General features: G+C 42.2%; 1 protein-coding gene across 3 annotated transcripts in view; it reads right to left on the reverse strand.

Annotated features, from left to right (window-relative positions):
* The window catches only part of PLCB4 (phospholipase C beta 4), a 130,156-nt gene extending 106,581 nt beyond the window's left edge, over nt 1-23,575 (reverse strand). For 2 of the 3 annotated variants that reach the window (XM_040059116.2, XM_040059118.2), the window contains exons 1-2: nt 23,454-23,575; nt 3,743-3,802 (exon numbers count right to left, since the gene is read on the reverse strand). The gene's annotated coding sequence lies outside the window, so the exon portion shown is untranslated. Of the gene's footprint in view, nt 1-3,742; nt 3,803-16,184; nt 16,474-23,453 lie in introns of those variants that run through there. The other variant, XM_040059117.2, reaches the window with a different exon arrangement.
* Between the last annotated feature and the right edge of the window lie 730 nt (nt 23,576-24,305).

Raw genomic sequence — 24,305 nt, forward strand, 5'->3', positions numbered from 1 at the left:
AAGAACTTGACAATCAAGACAGTCACAACTGCCCTAAATTATCACTATGCTTTTGTTATCACTTGCTTTTTAGCTCTCAGAGCTCTGCCTCCTCTCTAAACCAACAATCTTTCCCAGGCTGAGACCTTTGATATTATATACACTTTCTGCCCCTTCCATGCTCACCTCTCTCATATAAATATCTGCACAATGCTGGATTTTGCTGTAATTAGACAGAGCAGTATTCCAAAGGAAAGCACGAAGACAACAACATGATCACAAGCAGCAGGGAATATTTGGAAAACAATACTTCATCTGGATGCAGTAAGCTTCATTTATTTTTCTTTTGCCTCTCTATTTTTGTTTTATACTGTTGACTCCAAGTTTTAATGACCGAAGATATTTTAAGCATTCCTGACCTAGAAATGTGCTAAGAATAAGAGAACTTTATTATAAAGAAAACATTGGCCATCTGAAGGGAAACTCAGTGTATACCCCACCTTAGTGAGCTATGCATGTTGCTTATGAACAGCAGATAAGTTTTCAGACCTAAAAGAACTCAGTTTCCAGAAGACAGAGATAACGTGGATAAAGAATCAGATGAACTGTAGGATTCAGTGGGCCTGACTGAGAGAACAGTTGGGGGATTCATGACTAAAATGGATGCAAAACCCAGATGGAATAGAAAATACCCCCACAAAATAGCTTAACTGTGGTGTTTTCAGGGACAATAAGAAGATATCCAGTGGGGAGACAGCCTAAAGCTAGGAGCGAAAACCTCTTTATTTTGACAACAGCAATCTGAGCAATGGCTTCGGTCTAACAAGAAGGGCAACTTTTTTTATTCTCTCCCCTATAAAGTGTCACTTTCATTTGGGACCGGTTACTGTGTCCCTTATAATGACCAGGCAGCAAATATTTGGGACTATAACTCATCCTAAATTGTGCTCAGTAGGTGTGAGAGTTCCACCCTGGCACAAGAAAAACAAGTGCAAAATATTTCTGTGATTGCAGCAGGCAGATTACACAGAGAGAACTTCATCGAGGTTTGGCCAAGGAATGCTGCACTTAGCTCCCCAACTCAGTGACACACAAGTACCCACAGGAGCACAGGTAATTTAATAAAAAATGCACGTGCCAAATGTTCAGACTCTGTCCTTCCCCAAAAAAAAAAAACCAAAAAAACCCCCAAACAAACAAACAAAAAAACCAACCCAACAGTCTGCAATTCCGTAAGTATACCGCAGGGATCTTATTTCCCCTCCATAAAAATCAACTATAAAGTGTTGATTAATAAAATCAATGAACTAACTGTGAGGAACAGTACATTGTTTTAATTATTCCAATCAGGAATTCCCAGTGAACATCATGCCCAGTTTTACGCTACAAACTTGAACAGGGATTCAGCCCTCCCTCCTTTCAACAGGGTTGGAAACTATGGTTTACTTAAAGGATTTTCTTTGGCTAGTTTTCTCTTCAGCTGAATCTCTTTCAGACTAGGAGAGGGGTCAAAGTTCCTGCAGCTCCTGATTATTCAATAACATGACTAATGCTCTCCTAAGGGGAACATGATTACAGGTAAACGATGTGTTATGATAAAGGCACCATCTCCCATTTGCACAGCCCCGTCCTCCCACCCACCACTGTGTAAACAGAATAAACCTTTAAGGACACACGGCCTGACCTCATCTCCTGAAGAAATACTGCCTGGAATCACACTGTAATGAAACACAGGATAGCACGGAATGGCCCCATTTAATCTTTAACAATATGATATTTCAACAGGCTTCTGCCCAGAAAACCTCTGCCAGGCATCCTCAATGCAACCAATATTAACTGCAGCATGCTGTTCACAGACCCTAAAACTGGCTGTACAAATTGTGACTGCCCGCGGCTAGTTTAGCTTTTTTGTTGTTGTTGTTGAGCCAAGTTCTCTTCACATTTACTTGATGTAAAAATACAGAAGTTCTGAAATTTGCTGTTCCTTTTTTCACAAAGTTTTTGAGGTCCTTGACTTTCAGGATGGTGTGGAAAGCCTATGGCATATCCTTCTTCAAGCTATGTTTAAATGGTTAAAAACAAGGATCCAGTGGAAAATGAACAGCAACATCCCTGACTTCCTTCACTAACTTCAAAGGGGCTTTTCCCTCTAATATTTACTCTTATTTAGAAAGCATCAAATGTAACAGACAGTCTAGGTAAACTTGTTCATCTCCTACTCCTTTATCAGTTTTAACAGATGAACCAACAGTTCTGCCATCAATGGGAATTCATTCCAAGTCTCTTATTAGTAAGATTTCTACTACTGCACCTGGATAAGAAGTCAGCTCTATCTGTATTTTCAGACCTGTATTTTCATTGCTCTACAGGGATATTTACAGAAGTTTCCACTTTCCAAGAAAGCTATTTATGGCCAATGTAGGCTTATTTTTTTTTCCTTTTTTAATTATTTTAAACTGTGCTTGTGCCCACAGAAGAATTATTTTTATCGGTTACAAATAAACAAACCAACTGTGACAGAACACCAGGTCACAGTGCAACAGATTCCCAAATGCTTGTGGCATACACTACACGGATAAACCAACAATCCAGGAGTGAAAAACAAGGAAAACAAGTCTGTTTTAATCACTAATGCCAAGGTAGGATAGGTAGAGCACTGCCTACAACCTTTGTACCATTAATTCTAATTCTACAGTTCTAGATAAATGCCACAACCACATCCTTTGGTGTCAGTGCCTTTTTCTGCAATGAAGTTTTCCTGATAAAGATCCCTTTGGAGCAGATCCATCAGCAACCGGAATCCCCATCTGAGATTTCTCACCTGATTTCATTTCAGATGACATCGAAGATTTCTCATATGAATTTAGGTGTGGTTTTAGATGAACAACCAAAAGCAAATGCACCATTCCATCACTATCACTTCCAAAAATGTCAGTAAGAAGAGCAGTGCATGAAGTCTGTGCCCTCCTCTGTGCCTGTGCACTAGGACAGGAATCAAAGAACTCATCTAAGCTAAGCTTGAGGTCTCAGGATTAGCCAGAATCTAACATTTGCCACGACAAATTTTTTGAGCCTACTCAAGGCCTGGACTGCTAAAGCAATTGGAATTTTGTGCCAGCTTGGTGCTTCTGGAGGAAAAGTAGTTTTCAGACAGCAGAAGCCAATAGGATAAGAATCCTTTATGCCAGTGGGATGGATAAAACTTCACTCAGACTAGGAAGAGAACATGACTTGGTATGCAAGTGACCCATCCCTGAGTACTAAAAAAAGTAAAAAACTTGTTCTCCACAAATATAAGGTGAGAAGAATCTGCTGGAAACACACAGAGACTCCAGAACTTAAATTGACCTTGCAGCTGTCCAGGAATGGTTATCACTGGAGTTTATTGGGCCTGAGAGGGGACACACAAAAGAACAATTTCTACTCATCCATACTTCCCAGAATGTCAGACTTCAAAAAGATAAGACCTCTGAGAACTTTGAATACTCTCATCTGGCTGCATCTGATCAACCTCACGCACACACACTTCCTTGATGTCAGGATATCTGGTTTCAGGAGAGCACAGCATCCTCTGAATTTGCAGTTATGACCTAAATTGCTGATAACTTCTCTCCTCTCATGAACCCCAGCTGCTGCTTTCTCAGAACACATTTTTCATTCTACTGATACGGACATTGTAGCATTGCAATGGTAAACCATAGTTAAAGTAGATGATCCAGTAAAAAAGAGAATTAAAACGTTGAAAGAACGTTGAAATTCATACCTTTTGTAAATCAGAAATTTTTCCGTAGAAATTCACATTGTAGAAAATGTCTTCCTGTCCCTGGAAAAAAACAAAGAAAGAAAAGCCTTAATTGTGCATATTCATATTTAATTACCTAATAAAATCACAGTAAACTACTTCGAGACCTTCTTTTCCCCCCAGAAATAATTTCTCCTTATGGATCAGAATATTTACACTATAGCAAACAAATACTGTGTGCTCAGTGAGTTTTTGTTTGAAGTTCATTCTATTATGAAATTCCTGTTATTTAAGCAGAAGCATCGTAGCTGCAGGTGACACGAACACATGGTGCCCATTCTTCCAAGCATTTAAAACTAGAAAGCAACACAATGGAGACCAAGGATGGAGCAGTGTGTCAGGAGCAGGGAAAAGAAGTATTTTATTCTGAGACAAATAATCAGGACTCTATCATCCCAGCTTTGGGTAAAAAGTACATTATGCCATTGTTGTTAGGGCTAGAATATATTTCCTCCGTTGCTTTTGCCAACACTTTAGAAGAATGAAAGCATCCAGTTCTTCTGTCTTTCCCTATCTTTGGAGAGGAAGGGGCAGCACAGGGGCACCCAGCCCAGAGGTACTTCTGTACCTCTGAGCAGTACAAGTGGGCAGGGTTGCTTTGGTGGTGTTACCTTTTACCCCCCTTTTTTTCAAATGCACAAACCCAATCATTTCCATCTGTAAGATGTAAGCGTGAGATCTTAAAATGGACATGAGCACAACAGACCCTCAGCAAGCAAAGCAGCAGTTTTACACAAATGGGGATGGAAATGGCAAAAGGGTGCTCGAAAATGAAATCAAATCCAAATCCAGATTAGAAACCCATGTTTTATGAGAGACAATATTTTATTAAAAAAAAAAAAAAAAAACAAACAAAAAACCACCACACAAAGAAAAAAAACCACACACACAAAAAAAACACCAAGTGGCTTCAGTATTATTGAAAATAATATGAAATTGACTGTTGCTTTTTCAAATGAATTCCTACGAAGAGCTCCTGCACATTAGATCAGAAGCTGTATTTTTCTCTCTTTCATCAAGCTTCATCTTTCTTCCTTTATAGAAAAAATAAATTGAAGCCTAAAGTTGAGAACATCTCATTATGCACTAGGTGAATACGCAGAACTAAATTTGACCTGATACTCTTCAGTTTTATGAGGTTTAAGTCTTATGAGAAGAAGGGGAAAAAAAAAAAAAAAAAAAGAAAGAAAAAAAATCTCAATATTAGAAACAGATTGTAGAAAACAAGTGTCTCAGCCAAGGGAAGCCAGAGCATGTTGTGGGTCTAGCATTTGCTTTGAGAACTCATGGTACATAAAACACCCCGAGTATGAGGCCAGAGGGACTGAGAACCACAGCAATCACAATTACAGCAATGAGGGCAGTTAAAGAAAATAGTTTCCTCTTCTGTTGAATCCTCCCAAACTTGCCAAAAACGTCTATTAAAACAGAAGTTGTTCCAAATCAGAAATAGCGATGCTGAGAGCATGATACTTTGTTCTCATTAAATATTGACAGCACGCTCTTCTAGTAAGAAGACTACAACAGTGATTTCACTTATTTTTTTAAGGCCTCAAACGCTCTCATTTTGCTGGTGCACTTTCAGACTGACCTCAGCAGCTCATAATTACATGACAAGATATCAGTGGCTCTCTAGGACTCCTCAGCTTCACACAAAAGCATCCTTACTCTTACTTCTGGGTCGACCCCATGCTAAAATAAACTCCCGGTTCAAAACACGTCTGTGCTGGGAAAACAAAGACGTGAGGAGAATATTTTCAAGCATGCAGATTACTCTGTTAGTCTGCAATAGGAGATACACCTCAGCCACGTTTGTTCTCTTGCAGATTGCGGACAGATTTCCACAGGGTTACGTCAGCGTGGGATCCAGCCCAGCTCCACTGGAATCGGGAGCATCCCACCATCCCTAATGCACATATCAGCAGCAGAACCTGCTTCCCCCAACTGGTTTTAATCATCTACAGCTTTCTGGGCAGGATTGCCACCGGGCCCTGAAATTTCTCATGTTCCACGTAAACACATGAGTACAATCTCATAAATTTAATGAAGAAAATCGGTTTCCTTTTAGTTACGCAAATACCAAAAATCTCTCTCTGTGTCTTTTCACCAGTTAAGTATTTCTTCAGAAGCTTGTTTGTGTCCAAAATCTCCAGTGGCCCTTTCAGCGAGACTGTAAATTCTTTGAGGGAAACACTTAGAGCCAGAGTGCAGTCTCACTTAGAGAAACACTGAGCAGTTTGTAACTCACAGTAACAGGACAACTGGGGGAGGAATGGACAGCCACTGTAGCCTCAGCTTTGCCCTTTATTCCAGAGCTGGGTGTAAAGACTGAAATACAAAAACCATTTTTATTTTTCTCATGTTCAAAAGAAAAGGAATTTTTTTTTTTTTTTAATTTAAATGTGAATAAGCTGGCCTTAAGTACTTTGATGCCTGCTTTTCTTTTTTTTTTTTTTTTCTGTAAAGGATCTTTAATTTGATGTTCCTCCCTTCCTGGACACCTAACCAGACATCACAGGATTTCAGCTGCACCTGAACACCAAGGCAGGTGTAGAGGCATCAAATTCTGATGTGCCCAGTGTTCCTTCTGGCTACAATAAACATTCCTTCACTACTGTTGAGTAAAGCACAATGTGTTTCTTCACTTGTCACCTGGCCTTTCCTGTCACCTTAAATACACCCCATGGGTTTCCTCCCCATGACTTAACTTACGAGGAGAGCATGTACTTTTGCAAAAGACCCAGCTAAATCATAATAATCCTTTGAAAGATGGATGACCTTCATCAAGACTCTGGGCTTGTCAACAGGTTTTTCTTTTATTTTCAAGCAGGAAACAGGTTTTCATCCTCAGGGATCCATAATTCAAGGTTCTTTTTCACCTGTCATTCTGAAATGCTCGGAGAGAATGACCTAACAGCAACACACTTCTGCAAGTCTGTGACTTTCCCACTGATGGACACTTGGTTAAGATAATCACCTCCTTCAGCTAACCAGAGTATAACTTTAGAATTTCAATAAGGACCTTTTGCCTCATTCTAATTAGAAGCGAAGTACAAGTACCCAATTTAGAAAAGACCATTAGAGTCTTAATTTAAACATGACAATTTTAGTCTGTCAATATACTGAGATGATCCTCACCTACCAAACCTTCACTCATTTTGTGCCAAAAAGTAACTTCAACCATAGCTCATTAGTTAATTTTAGACACACAACTGTTGACATTTTTCACACATGAATTGCCTGTATATCCCTAATCTGGATGTGTCGTTTCTTTAAAAGGTCTTTGTTTGGTTTTGGGTTTTTTTTCAAGATCTAGGAGCAAAGAAAAAAAACCCCAAAGCAACAGAAGATGCAAACACACGAGGCAGAAGGAAAACCTGAAAAATTCCCTGTCATTCTTGCTCTTGGGGGCAGAAAACCACACAGGGAGCAACGTGGTGTCAGCACCCTGCCTCCCACCTTCCACAGGCCAGGCTGCTCTCTCTCGTGTGAGGCTTCTGAGAAAGCCCAGCTCCTTCCTGGAGTGGAGCTTTGCCAGGGACATCAGTCTGTTGCTGCTGACATACTCCACACACAATTCGGTGGCTTCCTGCTCGAGGCATTACATAATTTGAGCCTCTGGCGTATCTTTCTGGAACATTTCGTGTACTCACCCACAGGATCAGCAGCATCTTCAGCTACCTGGTAGCTCTGCACCTTTTGTGCACTGATTCTGACCTGGATGGCACTGACTACAGGCACAGATGGCTGCTGATCCCAAGTAAATAAAAAAGCTTGAGAGTATGACTCCCAAAACCGACAAAAGGAGCAGGTAACCAGGCAGTTAAACACGGTTAATGGTCATAGGAATACCACGATGGAAATTACTTTCATAAACCACAGAATTCTATCAAGGCCTGTTGCATTCACCTTCACTAAGTCAGAAACTTATTAATCAAAGAGAGCACACAGCCTCCTACTACTACCACACACAGCCCACCCTTAAGTCCTAATCTGCCTCCAGCCCTGAAATCCTGAGTCAAGAGAGTTCTTGACTCGGGATCAATGTGCATCTAACTAAATTGAAAGGTAAAATCACTCCCTGATGTTTGCTGAGCAAGATTCAGGACCCCGCCCTCCTGAAAGAGGCGGACTATTTTCACAGAGATGTCAAGTACTTGGCGCCCAGAGATTCCACTTCATGAAAAGCACATCAATTGATAATAAAGTACACCCTCCAAAATGATGTGTAGATAATAGAATCTTTCAGACCTTTTTCTACAGAGAATGAGTTATATTTATATGATAAACCCCACATAATTTAAGCCAAGCAATAAACAACAGCAGCATTTGTGCAATATCGAACAGTTACTACAAACTCTTATCAGTATGTAAATGTAATAGCACCGCGAAACACAATCTGCAATTTGACTCAGAGAATTTCAGTGTGTCTTGGATGTAATTATATACTATCCTACAGCTCCTACAGGGAATTATACCTATGGTTTAGGAAGTTTTTTGTTTTGTTTTGGTTTTTTTCTGGCAGAAAAAAAGATGAACTCAATTTTTAGTCACCTATAGTAATTCTCTGGAACCAAAATCATCATGCTGGAGTTTAAGAGGTTTTCAATCTATGAAATTACTCACTGCTGGTGAAAGCATTAACAAGCCAAAACTTCATTTACAGCATTACGAAGAATCCAGGTTGATTATGGGTAAACGCTTTCACTCGGCTTGGGCCAATGAAATTGATTATTATCATAAAAATCTGCTCTCCAACCAAGAGCAGAGTTTAAGGGTGTCTCACCATAATTCAAAGAGAGCAGAAAGGAAGGAGCAGGCCTAGACTCCAACATGGAAAGCGGGCAGCAAAAGCAGGCACTGAGGAGCATGCAGCAGGTGACAAGATGGGAAGAGGATGGATACTCCTTTCAGGCCAGCAAGCCAGCAACTGCCAGCACTTCATATCACTGAGATAAAATCTCATCTCTCCAGGGAAAGCACAGCATCATCACATAAATCCTACTGCAGCCTAATCATTCTTTTTGGGATGTACTCTGTGTTCCAGAAACTGGGAGCCTGCTCCTTGCCAATCTCGCTCTGAAATGTAGGCCAGCGGCTCTAACGTGGCATGTTGTGATCTCGGCTTTTATCATCCCAATCCTTCACAACAGCGAGAGAAAGGGATTAAGCAGCATTATTTTTCCCCCTGAATATTTACTGAGATAATTACATACCCTACTATAATACAAGGTTATTCTGCACAGTGCAAAGTAACACAGAATGGGCCTGTCATTTTATGGAAACTTCTTGGTCCCATCGCTCTTGGCTGATCACTTTGGGCATGTTCCTTCAGGAAAGTTTAACACCAAACTCATCCAAACACACTAAATAGATGCACTCAGCTTCTTCACACAATCCCTTTTGTTTTTTTGCTAATCATATTTTTTAATTATTTCATAAACCATTATTAATATCTAAAACCATCTGTGTTTCTAGAGAACGCTCTTTTCTGTCCTCTCTTTCCTTCCTACTGGGCTGCACAGCAAAGATTTTTGTTTTTTTTTTAACTACAACCACTTTTTTGTCAGCAGATGTTACACTACACAAAACCACTTCGCTGCAAGTTCAAGAAGAAAGTGGTGGGAAGAAGTTTACATAACCAGACATCATCAACAAAAGCAAGAGAGCCTGGCAAACCACAGGCTGTAGTCATTTAATTCACACAAATCTCTCTTCCCCTTTCTCACTCTGCTTTCCAATTTCTTTTAATTCCATAGGAGGATCTGACTGGTAGTCACTCCATAATGCATTGCAAGGTTTAAATGCCAGCAGCTTTTCTTGTCTTGACAAAATGTACAGAGCTGAAATTTAATTACAACTGGCTCAAATGCACTTTTGTTTTGCTTCTACCCGCCTGGAACACACAGCCCGTTTAAAGTAAACATGTTTAGTCACTGGATAATATGAAGTATAAAAGAAAAGTTACACTGTAATAAACAGAGATACATTTCAAAATAATTTTGATTTCTTATCGCTGAACCTGGCTGCAACCAGCCAGCTGAAAGTGGAATTACTGTGATGGAAATAGCGTGGTATTTCAATGCAAGAAAGTAAACATATTCTCCCAGATACCAGTGCAGGAGTTGAAATCCACCCAAGAAAACCATTTGCATTATCGCTGTGCATTATTCTGCCCTAACGTTTTGACACTGAGTTTAAACATTAAGCTGGGAGTATAATGCCTCTTTTTTAAACTAATGCAATTTCTTGGGGCAAAATCTGATATGGCCAGCCAGATTTCCTGAGTGCTAATTTCTCTTAAGGGAAAAAAAAAAAAAAAAAAAAAAAAAAAAAAAAAAAAAAAAAAAAAAAAAAAAAAAAAAAAAAAAGAAGAAAAAGAAAGAGACATTGGTTTAATTTTGATTTGTCCAGTAAACAGATCAAAGCATTGCAGTTCTGCAGAGGAGGTTTACAAAGCCTCATTGTTCAAACATCCTGGGCCTGATGCTGCTGGCTTCTCTGAAGCAAATCTCCTCTGATGGCAGCCAGTGCTGGTTTGAGCTACATTGTCCAATGCAAAGCTTTCCACTTTAAAGGGAAGTCAAAATCTTTGAAGTCCCACTTGATCAAAAATATTAAAACATGCATCTTGAATTTTTAGGCTGATCTTAACCACATGTAGCTGGAAATGTTTCACAATTCTATTCTGTTGCTTATATACCAAAAAAATGTGTTCAGCTCTAGGCTCCTCCTATTCCAATGCAATAAATTCTTTGGGTGACGGAGCATTTTTAACAAATATGTACAACGCCTAAAAGAGAGATTCCAGAACCACTGTTAGATCACTGAGAGCTGCAAGACTGCAAAGTGTAAATAATTTTTAGCATAGGTGAAACATCTTTCTACATCTATGCTTTGTAAGATCACAATTTCTGCCCAGCCCCTTCTATTTCTTTTCCCACCCAGCTGTGCAGTTGAGCTTGTTCAGGGTTTGCTGTTTGGTGCCTTTCACAGAACACAAAGAAAGAGGGAGGAAACAGAAATGACACAACCCATATAAATTAGTTTTAAAATGTTCAGTAGGCCTGATGTCCGCTGCTACTTTGATTCTTTGCAAAAGAAATTCCTTTTTATATATACATATGGTTTTCACTTGAGTGTCCTTTTAAGCCAGCTTTGCTGATTCAGACTATGTTCATACCATTGCCAAAGCAATTAAAAAGAAAAAAAAAAAAAAAAAAAAAAAAAGAGAAAAGAAAAGAAAAAACAAAAGGAACGGGGTGCCTGGGTTATGTTCTGACTTAAAAGATTTACAGAGAGAATCTTCAAACTTAGAAACAACACCAAGAAACACATTGTCATTTCTGCTGCAAGACCGCTTGATGAATATCCTATAACAGACTGCGCTTCTAAAACTGAAACTTCGCTCTTTCTGGGCTACAAATCAAAACTGGATCTGTTGCATAACAAAGGTATTAAAGATAATGGCCTCTCATACTGCATGGCTCGAGTGTGGGCAGCGTAAGCAATGCCTTGCTCCATACATTAATCTGCACCCCCGGGAGTTTGTCCTGGTGGAGTGTGTCCATGTCCCTGATTTGCTACATTTTGATTTTCAAGTCAAGGTCAAGAAGTAATTTACCAGGATCCCTGTTGCTAACACACATGGGCTGCAGGCTTTAGGCAGGTCATCTTGCCAAGCTGAAACAGGTCTCAAAAACTGGAATATAAAGAGATGAAATAGTCTGAAAGCTGCTTTATACCCTTAGGTGTTTCAGCATGTTGAACTGAACAACATGGATGCCATTTGTTTTTAAGCTGTATATATCAGTTTTGTATATATATTCTAATTAAAAACACTGTATTTCAGTGTATTCTCCCATCTGAGGTATCAGCAAATGGGCACCAAGCAGGTTAAATAAAAAATAATAAAGACTGCTTTGGAATAAATACTGCCATACAATAAATAATGCAAGGATAATCCCTGCCCCAGAAACCTTGCAATTTAGGCCATGAACAAAGAATCCTTAAGGGATCATGCCAAACCTACCTCACATTCCTGAACTGACATTTACATTGTGCTGTACTTCAGTTCATACTTTCAGGGCTGGAACTATGCACTTGTTCTGACGTGCACTGCTGAAATCTGCTCTGGACCTTGTGGTTCACAAGATAGTGAGCCTTCATGTCAGGCATTATCATGATATTTAAGACAGATACTGAAAAATACCGAATCAGAATGCTGTGGGTGAGGGGGTGTGTCATACTGTGTTTAACCCAAGTCCCCCTTTAGAACAAAGAAATCTAATTTTTAAAGTTGTGCCCATACCCAAAAGACTGGGGGAGAGGGAAAGGGGACGAGGTGGTGGAATTACCAGAACAATACACCAAGCAACAAATAGCATTGTGTCTGGGCCCCTGTCCTCCTGTGTCACGAAGAGTTACCCGTCCTAACCCAGGAATATCATCATCTCACTATAGGATCAGATGTGTCCTAACAGCCGCTCCTTGCTCTGCTGAAATTGAGCTAAAAATTAGTCTTGAAATTTTATCTGTCTCAACGTGGTCATCTACAATTCCACCAGTACCTCTCCATCCTTAAAAAGTGAAAGCTTTTGACATCTAAACTTACAAAGGAGAAGGCTTGAGCCAACTTTGTAGCTCTACACTTTGCTTTGGAAAGGACAAATGGAGCCCCATTGGATGTGTAGACCATAGGGAACAAATAAAGTTCTGAAATTAAGCTCTCAAATTAACTATTTAACCTGCAAAAACTACAGACTGATCCTGATCTAATCAATCTCCAGCTCTGCAGCGCTAGGTTTGTGCACTTGCAGTGTGCTCTACTCAGGTCAGTTTTTTTCCTCATACATGGCAAATCCCCTTGCCAAGTCCTGACATTCGTTACCTTTCTTTTGTCAGGTCAAATTTCAAGATTTAAAAAAAAAAAAAAAAATGAAACCACACAATGCCAAACAATAAAAGAGAAGCTATTATCTACCAGATAGAATAGGGTTTTTTCCCATTATTTTCCCTTTGAAAGGGGAAAGGAATGAAGCATTAAGTGGACAAACACCATTTTAGCCTATGAATCATCCCTGATAAAACTGCAGATGCACAAACCCAGTCACAACAGTATCACAGCAAGAGAGAACAGATAAAGTTCAACAACCATCCACCTTAGATGATGATTTTGAATTGAATTTTGAAATGCGAGGCTCAAGGTTACTTGCCTGCAACACCCATGCTCTGTCAATAGACAGTGCTGAAAAGGAAGAGCCAAATCTTGTTAAATTTATGTTTCAGTCACTAAGAGAAGTGCTAATTACCAGCTGGACTGAAGACCACTGAGGTAAGCAAAACATTCCCTGCCAAAGCCCTTTAGACAACATTCTTTAATTTCTAAAACCCAAGATGCGATGATAGCCGGAAGAGATGGAGGGAAGAAAAGGACTGATCCACTTTCACTCATGTTTAAATAAGACTTCCTTCAAATGATTTAAAATTAACTGAGAAGCATTATCTTCTCATCAACTCCTACGAAAATAAAGGTAGCCAAGAAATGTATTTGTGTATTAATGTGATATTCATGTTTACAGAAGCAATTTTTAATTGAAACTATAAGTCAGCTTTTCAGTAACTGAAGGATTTCAGATAATGGTTTATGAAATCAAGAAATATCGCCAGAAAAGTGGTTGTAATTTAAATTACCAACCACTTTTTAAGGAAGAGATGTAGCTCGACTCAAAAAATACCAGAAATCCACAATTCTGAAATTTTTACATTACATGGTTTTATAGCTCCTAAAAAGGAAAAGCAAAAAAAACCCACAAGCCTGACCCCTTACTCTGATAATAACTTCCACTAATGCTTTGAAGAAATGCTTCCACGGATCTTTCAGATGAACCAGGTGACGCAACACCTTCAAGATCCAAGATTTTTGTGAAAATTTCAAATTATTCACTAAGGTCTTCATGAGCATTTAAACCCTGCTAATTCTTTTAGATGCATCCCTTTGTTGAGGGAATACAACTCCCTGACAGGAGGTTGTAACCAGGTGAGGATCAGCCTCTTCTCTCCGGAAAACAGTGGCAGGAGGAGGGGACATGGTCTCAGGCTGCACCAGGGGAGGTTTAGGCACAGCAAGGCTGACTGGACATTGCAATGGGCTGCCCAGGGAGGTGAGGGAGTCACTGTCCCTGCAGGGGTTTAAGGAAAGCCTGGATGTGGCACTCAGTGCCACGGTGATGTCGCATCATGGATTGGATTCAATGATTTCAGAGGTCTTCTCCAACCTAACTGATTCTGTGAAAATGAAATAATTCAAAAACTAAACACCCCCCAAAAAGACTAGGGGAAAAAAAGTCTCATATCTTGTAGTATTGTTGTCTTCTGGAAAGAAAACAATTGTACTTAAAAACAAGGGAATGAAAATACCCAGCAAACATTCTGACATTAAACTACAGTGGGATGGAGCCAATTCCTTAAAACCAAATAATGCACCTCTTACCACAGCAATGCAATTTCCTCTGCCATTTCTACCTGTGAGGATCAAAGAACTGTCTTCCAGTTTTCAAAAGCCTCAAAAACATCGCCACATTGCTCAGCACCTGAATCATGGAAAACCACTCACGGAATCAATTTTGATGATTCAAAATTACCTGAAAAACTACCTGTATGTTTTTCCACATAATTTCAGATCAATTCAATTGATGTTTTTAACATGTCAGATATCTGAGAGCTGCACTTAGAGCTTTGTTTTCACAATATTATTATTATTCACTCGTTCTACCGTGGGGAGGGAAAGTGGTTATTCTAGATTAAAGTGAGCAGTGTCTTTTCAAGGATAAATTAAAAATTAAAGCAGGATGAGATCAGGGAAGATTACCAGGCACTGCTTATAAACTGAGCATAACTAAATCAAAGGTATATAAATCAGAGCATGCATTTCTTGGCAGATTGATTCAGTTTTGAAAACTGAAGTGCCACAGACTTCATTTAAAAAAAAAAAAAAAAAAAAGCAATAAAACTTCTTTTTTTTCAGAAGTAACATATTTCATGCCAATTCACAGCTACTCCTGTGAAGTATTGCTTTCACCTCCTGTGTTTTAAAATACAGGAAGCATTTACAAAATAAATACACGTTTGTAGAGCAAAGAATTACTGCAAACATATACTTTTGATTTCCCCTCATCTGGAAATGCAGTGAGGTCACATGAGGCTTTTAGTTCATCACAGGAACGCTGTAAGATACTAACACACAGGAATCCACACAAAACAAGCAAAAGAATCATTACAAATAAGAAGAACAAAGTTTCTTAAGTCTTGAAAAAAAAAAAAATATCCAAAAAATGTCCCCCCAAACCCTGAATAAATCAACTGGTAGACTGTTACTGTAGCCAATACCTAACAGATCAGCTTTTTTCTGAGACTGCAATCCAAAGATTTAGCACTGAAAATGAAGATGCAGTGGAGAATATTAAGGTTTTTTACATGATTTGGACTACCAGAAAAAGGTCTAAGCAAGCTGTGGTTCTCCTATCCATACAAGGAACACAATTCTGCAGTACAAGCTTCATTAGTAAGGATTCCTCCAAATTAACTCAACCAGACCAGCAGAGCTGAAGATTTATCCCTTCCATACCCAGCAAACAGAAACATGCAATAGGAACAACACCCAGCATTTCTCCACAGTAATGATCACCCAGCTCTCTAGAGAAATAAAAGCAAAATGCAGAGGACTGATCCTGCTGTTACCCTTCCCTAGCCCTCCAAGCCTCCACTCCCTGCTGGATCCAGACATCTCTGTGATCATCATTAGCAGCTGAGGTCAGGGGAGTGTCTTTGGGGGTTCTCTCTGCCAAGCACACAATCCATCCATCCATCCATCAAAGGATCCATGCAGGTTACAAAGCCCACCAGCACACAACAACTTATTAACTCTCACGTACTCATGTAGCACATGCTTCTTCCCAGGTGTCATTCTTCATTAATTCCACAGGGAAAAGATGGCATTACTCCCATAAAAGCAGTGCAAATACTTCTGTTACCTGATGCAAGGACTAACTTAAGGCATTTTCTTGTACAAAGACACACAGATGAAATGATGCACCAATTATTTTTATATGGCTCTTCTAGTTAAGCTCATGCTCTCATTAGGATATCTCAAAGGAGACCATTTTATCAACATCTGTTTACCAGGCTTGGCACATATGCCAATTCCAGCACTTTCTCAGTTTGTAAAGAAAAAAACCAAAAAATTAAAAGCATGCAGAGCCAAACATACACAATACTTTGGGACGCAACCAAGAAGACAGGAGTCTGCTCGAGGAGAGCAAAATTATACCACTGACATGTGAATGCAGAAAAGCAGCAACCTGTGCAACTAAAAAAAAAAAAACTTTGCCCAGTTTGTCCTCACCTGGGCCAAGGTCTTCTCAGCAGTTATTTTTCTTCCTGACCACCTGGTACAGTCACAGGTCATCAAAAAGCTACTCTGTATTTCATAGCCAGAACCGAGAGCATCAGCAAAAGAACAGCCAGACTCTGCTACATACTGCCAGATTTGAAGGGCTTGGGGAAAAGGGAGATGAATCTCTGTCTGGGTTCAGTCGCAGCAGAGAGATTCCAGGACCTTCCCCTGGGCAAACACAGATGCACAGCGGGGGCTGCTCCTGCCAGCCCCACGCCGAGCGGAGGTCGCCGGGCTCCAGCTGCTGTGCCTGGGGGAATGTGGCACCCGCAGCACCCCCGGGACACCGAGCCGCAGCTGAGCCTCCTGCCGCCCGGGCTGCCCTATTTGAGCCCTCTGTTGTTATCGCAGGTCGCATCGCTCCCCGCCCCCCGGAGCCCCCACCTTCTCCTCCAGCCCGGGGATTCTCCAATCAAAGCAGATAAGCGCATCATGTGAGGGATGGCAGACACGCTGAGGGGGATTTCCGAGAGCTCCACCGCACCTGCAGCATCCACGGAGAGAGATTTCCAGCGTGAAAACGACAAGCCGAGCAGGGGTGCCAAAGTATCCACGTTACCTGCAACTCACAGCTCCCATGCCAGACTGCAGCACCTCGTTTGCAATCTGCTCTGATATACCTGCAACCACATTCCATCTTCCCTTGTCATTTAATGTGTGACAACTATTCCTGAGCATATTTTGCTGGGGAAGCAGTACACAAACAACACGGGCTGAAAGACCAGAAAGCAATAATTACTCAGTCTATTCTTTGCTGATGTCAGACATGCGGTACAGCTCTCCAAGTCCACCAGAGCACCCAATCAATCTGCACTAATCCTCAAGAACTATATCTGAAAAACAAATAGTAAAATCAAATCATCCAACAGCCTCTGCCTGCCTTGCAGTCCCCACCATGCTACCCAGCCTCTCCTTTAACAGACCTGTGCTTCCTTCTCATCTCTGCAAACAAACCCACAGAGAATTCACCAGCCTTTCTCCCCGCCTTCTTCGGAAATGCTTTTCTTTCCATGATCACGGTCCTTCATAGAAAAAATTGTACCAATTCTGTTGAGTTCAACAGATCATGTTAGCCTTGCCAAGGAAACCACTCCGTGGCTCTATTTCCGACTTCCCAATAAGGCACTTATATTCCATTGCAACTCACACTTCACCAAGAAGAATTCTGTACAAATTATCCTAATTTGTGTACTTCCAAACAAACAGGCTCTCACTGCAGCTATCAATTCCTGTCTTCTCTCTGTTTCCTTTCAGCAGGGGCAGCAGCAGTCTGATGGCAGAGATGGAATCAAGCACCCTGGATCCAGCACACGGCCTCAGCTGAGAGGAGAGTACAGAACGTCTGTACGTGCAACAAGTACAGCACATGCAGCAACATCAACAGTGGAGATCCCCAAAAAGGAAAACCAAAAGGCAAATGTGAGAGACATGGCAATTTTAAGCATGGGAAGTTAATATGTTCAAGGAGTAGAAAAATTTGAACAGAAAAACCTGTGGAGTTTTGGAATGATCTACAAGATCAAGGAGGAAAAAAATGCCGCTTTGGAATGAGAAGTTCTTTCATTCGACCTATTTCATTCAAGACCACAGCTTACAGAGAACTCCCTTATTACTTGTTATTTTCCACATCATCAGTGTTCACAGGATCATGGACACTCTAGATCATTGGATTCCAAGAGATGCTCCTTACCAACCTTTCAAATCCTTATTCTCTTTTGCCCCCTTTATTAGTCACTGACCTCCTGGTTGATTACTTCCAGTCTGCAGGAGCGTGTGTGCTCAGGCTGAATGTAGAAATTGTTAGAAATGGAAATTTATCTGTAACTTCAAGAATAAAGAGCCTGATCTTTAATACCTTTTTCATACCCATTTCCACCTCATTAAAGGACACGCAAACATTTCTAAAGCTGAATATGTATGCCCTCTTGGCTGGCATATTGCTAGACCAACAGCAGACATAAATTATTTTTATGTAACTATTTGATAACTCAATGACATTTGTAAATTTTTTATCTTCATAATTTCAGATGGTGTTGCACAAAAAAACAACAGAATACAAACACCAAGACTAGATTAAGACTTTTCAAGTAAATGGCCTACTGTTACGACATCTGAGAAGGAACAGCGTTGAGGATGTCATTTGAAGAATCCCTTTTAAATCCAGCTTCTGTAATGTTACACATCTGCTCAAGGCCTTCTAGGTTGCAAGGCTGGCTCACAAAGGAAGTTACAACTTGAGAGCCCCAAAGTCAACTGAACAGAACCAGTTTCTTCAGAATCAAGAGGGCAAAGGCACGTCGTCGTTACTTCAGCAACACCAATTTCAACCACTCTGCAAACAGACCTTACAATAGGGAACATTCCTAACAGCCTGCCTCACCTCATTTGCCTAAAGCTCCCATTTATTTTTACTGGGGAAAGAACAGGCTCTTATTTTGAGGAAAGCTCGAACAAGGGACTCTTAGCTCTCCAGGTGTAGGGCCTCACGGTGGTACAATCATACATCCCATATAAAATGGAAAGCAAGGCCCTAATTTTGGATGTATGACAGCTGCCAAGCAACTTCTTATCCTGCACTTTGATCCCTGGCTATTGCATAAAGAAAGGTAAGAGACCCACTCTGAGGAATTAGGAGCACTTATGGGTTGTAGAATAGATTTTGTTTTATCAGGCAGTGCGGAGCAATTAAATTAAGTCATTGATTCACCTGCAAGGTAGTTATGAAATGGGAGGACGAGGGGTGCTCCACACTGTATCCATGGTCTGTGTGTCCATGACCAACTATCAGCCACAGGTGGGACAGGATCACGACTGAGCTCAACAACACTGACTGGCAGTGGAAAAGAACAGGAAACCACAAAGAGATCCAAGTTAACAGCCCCATCGGCCACAGAAACCTACACCGTGCAAAAGGCGAGCAGCCTTAAAAGCTGGATACCTTGTGCTTGTCCCTTTTCATGAGCAGATACATCCCACTGACCTAACTTTCCAGTGACACCTGCACTGCTCCCCAGGAACAGGCTCTCTCCCACAGGAAGACTGGCTAGGGCTTCCGGGAACTCTAAAGGTGAAATGAAACATTATAACCATTCACAAATACAATTTATCCAAAACTAGTAACTAGGGAAACGGGGCGCTATGACTTTATGTTAGGCTAGGAAGCTCATCGGAGGGGAGGAAGATGAAGGCTTTGTCTCACTCTTCTCCAAAAATCAAGACTCTTTTGCTGTTGCACAGGCACAACTTTAACAAGCACTTCTTTCCGTGGTAGGCTGATATGCAGAATGACTTGTAAGGCAAACTGACAGAAGAAGCCACAGCTCCCCCCTATCTCGTACAAGCTGATGTTGGTCTTCAGAAGGAGGGGATGCAAGTATGGATTTTTCTCCAAGATCCCTGCAGGGGAGACATCAGCAGCCCATCACCCAGAAGTCTGCTGGAGAGGAATCTTTAAAGCCACAGTTGTGCCACACCATCTACTTCTGTGACTCGCAGAAGCCGCTTGGGAGCATCTTGCCCTGAAAATTGCAGATTCTCCGCATCGGAGCACCGAGGACAGGGGCAGAAGGGTTGTTCTGATGCTGTTTCCCATGTTGTGGCACCCTGTTCCAGACACTCAGATACATTAGCATGTCTTTCTGGAACAAGGATCACACTACTAGGCCTAATTAATTCATTCCACGATGCCTGGGAATCGGTCTTCCACAGTTTCACAAGCCTCTTCAGCAATATTTACTGAACTTCCAGAAAGCACTACCACCATAAGAAGATGGGTGAGGACCAGCAAGATAGATTTTTATAATTTAGTGTTCACAGGTCAAGACATAAGCAAAGCAGGATGGCTAACACCAGAGCACAGTACCTTTGGTATTGATACCAGTGAAATCCCATATACTCTAAGCCTCTACAGACCAGCTCTTTGGAATACAAAGCCCAAAAATCACATTATTTTTCTGCAGAAGCGAGAGGACCACAAAACCTGTTCCCAGAAAGTCCTGCCAAATAAAATCTATCTGAGCCTTTGAAGCGTGCACATAGGTAATTTTGATGTGGTGCTATGCATGAATCTTTCATAAGAATAAGATGTCCTAAATAGTATAATCAAAAAACTTCTGAAGAGTTAACAGGCTGGATCATAAACACCTCCACTGTGTGCAACTTCTGCAGAGATCAAAGAGTCTTCCCCAAGCCAGATGCATTACATATCTTGCAAAATTATTAAATGTACTCAAGCCATCAATTTTGCAATTTTTGAAGTAGCACAATGCATCTATTTATTAGAGAATGGAACTAAGCCCAGGCTGCTGATTAGCCATCCTACAAATAATGCTTATGCAACCCTTCGTAATGATTTCCACTAACAACCAACCAGAGATTTTATGACTTGGAAAATTTCACTTCTAAACCAATTTACAACACTTCCCAAAATCTAATGGGACAGATGATTGAAACTACAGAGGAAACCAGCCTTCTCCGAAATCAATGAGGTACAATTTTCATAAGCAGTCTCTCTTAGGTAAGATGCCTGCATTAAGTTTTGGTTCTCATTCCTAAAATTCTCATAAGTACTCCTCTGTCCCTTCCTCCCTTTCCTCTAGAAAAGGGATTAATTCAGTTTTAAGGAAAATATTAAAACAGCAGTCTCTGACAAATTACAAAGAGGAAGGAATAACAATTGAGCTGTTAAAACCACCAAGGAAAGCAAACTGCTGAACAATTCGAAAAGCCCACAAAAAAATGACAAGATAAAAAATGAAGCAGAAATACAAAGCACGTAATTTCGGTAAGCAGGAAACTTACATCCCTACAAGTTTTCAACACAGTATACCTAAGGCTGGTGAAAATGAAGCCATCGGTTCCTACACAGCTGTAACAAATACTTGACAGACTTCCAGCACAGCCCCAAGTTCACCATCACAGCCAGATATTACTGGAACAAATGCCCAAAGTCTGCAACAGAAGTCAGCAGTGTATGTCAAGCCCAAACAACTCGCCATTGTTATTGAAGAGGTGGAAACACCACAATATTTTGTGTGAAACATAATAAAGAAGTATTTCCTCTGCCAGTAAGGGAAATTCTAATGACTTCTCTTTCCTGCCCCTTTTTGGTCTTTCTCTCTCTCCCTTCAAGGTTCTGTCTTCCCTGCATTCTAAGAAAAAGCAGAGAGTGCATGTTATGCATAAATTCATGACAGAAATCACTATTTTAGAACAAAGCTCCTGTGCGTGGGTGCATGTCTTTAAAATAAAAGACATTGTTTCTCTACCAAGTGCATATCCACAGCCAGCAATCAATTCAGAGCCTCACATTTTATTTTGACAGCCACGCAGTTATATATTCACCAGGGGTTTAACTTTGTTACCAATACCTGGGTTTTAGTGATATCATCAAGAGATGAATCAAAACTGACACGTGAAAGCACACTGATATTAACGGTTGTGGAAGAGAATTCTCATCCTAGAGCTCCATAATTTATTTTTAACTACTTTATGATGTTACCAGTCACAGGGAGGGATAAATCTGTTCTCAACTGGTATTTAGGAATTGTTTCTATACAACACAAAATTGCTCGGCTATGTATAACAGTAATTATTCTGCGGTGCGTGGCACTATTAGGTACCCTTGATCTGGTGAAAGCCTGCAAGTACTGAGGCCATAGCACTTCCAGGAGCTGGAGGAATTAACCTGAAGTGAGTAGCATCACCTTGCTAACACTGCTCAGGTAAACTCCGGAATACAACCCTGAATGCAAACGTGTTATGAAAGAATCTGCTCCATCCCCTCGAAGGATCTGAAATGCGACACCTTCCCAAGGACCCTCGTTAACACCGATTATTGAACTGAAAACTCCGTGGTGCAGCAGCAAGAGAAGCTTGAGAAGCACAAATATTATTTACGTATTAATAGAGGGTGATGCACACTTCATTGAAATTTATGCTGTGTAAGACTTTGATTCCGTGTAGCCCCTACCATCCACCTTTCCTACAGACACTTTAACGTTATATAAACTCCCCCTGAGATAATTATTATTCTACAACTTTCTAAAATCATCCCCTTTTGAGAAAGTACTACCTAACAGACACGCATTAAATACCTCACAAGCGCATTAGATCCCTGGGTTTCTACTAGATGCCAGCATAAAAGAATATTTGTAATTTATTTTGAGATCTTAAAAAAAAAAAAAAAAAAAGAACAAGGCTGGATAAGTGTAACTGGAAAGGATAAACAGGATTAAGTAACAGGTGTCTGCACATAATTCAAAGTTGTGCATGGAATACAGTGCACAGCCTTGGAATGGTTGTGGAATGGAAATGGAAACATTGCTTTTGCACCTTGCTTTGAAAATTGTCACTAAGTGTTTTAAAAACCTCTTGTAAATTACAGCCACACACACAGAGGCAACAGGAGCACTTGTATCCCCAGAGACCTTTGGATATATATGAAAGAAAACAAACAATCTTCAAAGGTGAGCCTGCCTTCCTCCCAGGAGAAAAAAAAAAAAAAAAAAAAAAAAAAAAAAAAAAAAAAAAAGGAAAAAAAAAAGAAAAAAAGAAAAAAAGAAAAAAAACCCCACCACTGCAAGAAAGTTATACTTAACTACACAGAAACATTTGTCACACCGCCCAGCACTGACAAAATCCGGATACACTCAGAAACTACAGCAGCGAGGATGAGGGGAAGACTCCAGCCGCCAGGCGCACACACACAGGGATCCACACACGGATCCACACACGGATCCGCACACGGACACGCGTGTGCGCACACACACACGTGAGCGTGACACGCAGACACACGCGTGTGTGCACAGCCCTACATGCGCGGCACACCCGGGCGTGCACACCTACGTGACACACACACCCGCGTACGACAGACCCACACGCGTGGCAGGCACACGTATGTGGCAAGCACACGTATGTGGCAGGCACACCCGTGTGACAGGCACACGCACGTGTGGCAGCCCCACGCGGATGTGCGGGACCCACAGGGTGACAGACCCTCACAGGTGGCAGCCCCACACGTTGGCGGCAGCCCCACAGCCCCCCACAGCCCCCCGCGCTCGCGCCCGTCCCTCGCGGCCGGGGGAGCCCAAGGTTACGGCCCGGCGCGGGGGGGGCCGGGCAGCGCCGCTCCCCCGCCAAGGGCGCGAAGCCGCGGCTCTGTCCGCGGCAGCCCCCCGTTCCCCCCGCCTCAATGGTGGCCGCTCCCGCCGCCCTTACCTCAGGCGCCGAGGCTGCTCCCTCCTCTTCCTCCTCCTCCTCACGCTGTGCCAGTGTCTGTGTGTGTGTCCGTGTGTGTGTGCGACCCGCCCGCCCCACAGCGGCGGCGGCTCCTCCTTTCCCCCTCCCTTCCCTTCCCCTCCCTCCTCCTCCGCCGCCGCGCCCGCCTCAACCCCCGCAGCGCCGAGAGACGCGGCAGGGACGGGGGAAACCCCAGGGCGGCCGCCGCCTGTGCTGGGCGGGCCGGGCCGGGCCGGGCCGCCACCGCCGGCTCCCCCCGCCGCCGCGCAGGGCTGCGGGCAGCGCATGGCAAGTGGGCGGCGGGGCCGCGGGCGCGGAGCTCCGCCCGCACGGCCCCGGGCGCGGAGGCTCCGCGGCGCTGCCCGGCAGCCGCAGGTACCGCACACGTGCCCCCGGAGGATGCCCGCGCCGGCGCGCCTCTGTTTACTACACGCACTGGAAAAGGGCAAGGAGGAAATCCCCCTTCCCCCGTGTGCTCCCGGGCTCCCGCCAGGCCTGCTGCTTTCCACGCAGCCGACGGGAGAAAGGTGATGTTGAGGAGGCCGCTGAAGGGTTCCCGAAGTCTCGCAGTTTTCATCTCAGAATTACAGTTGGACTCCTTGAGGTTTGTTTGGAGTGAGCCTTGGGGGAAGCTCAGCGCACAGGCAGCGTGGGAGCTCTGTAGTGCGGGATTCCCTCTCCTGATATATTCCCTCTCCTGATATCCCCTGGCCAGCCCTTCACAGCTCACGACTGTCTACAAACGACTGCCCTTGTGCCCTCCCTGCGCTCCCGTTTCTGTCACCATGTGCCCGGTGTCAGCTTTCCCCGTCTCCTCACGATTGCACGAGA

The sequence above is a fragment of the Hirundo rustica genome, chromosome 3 (genome assembly GCF_015227805.2).
Source record: "Hirundo rustica isolate bHirRus1 chromosome 3, bHirRus1.pri.v3, whole genome shotgun sequence".
Classification (NCBI taxonomy): domain Eukaryota; kingdom Metazoa; phylum Chordata; class Aves; order Passeriformes; family Hirundinidae; genus Hirundo; species Hirundo rustica.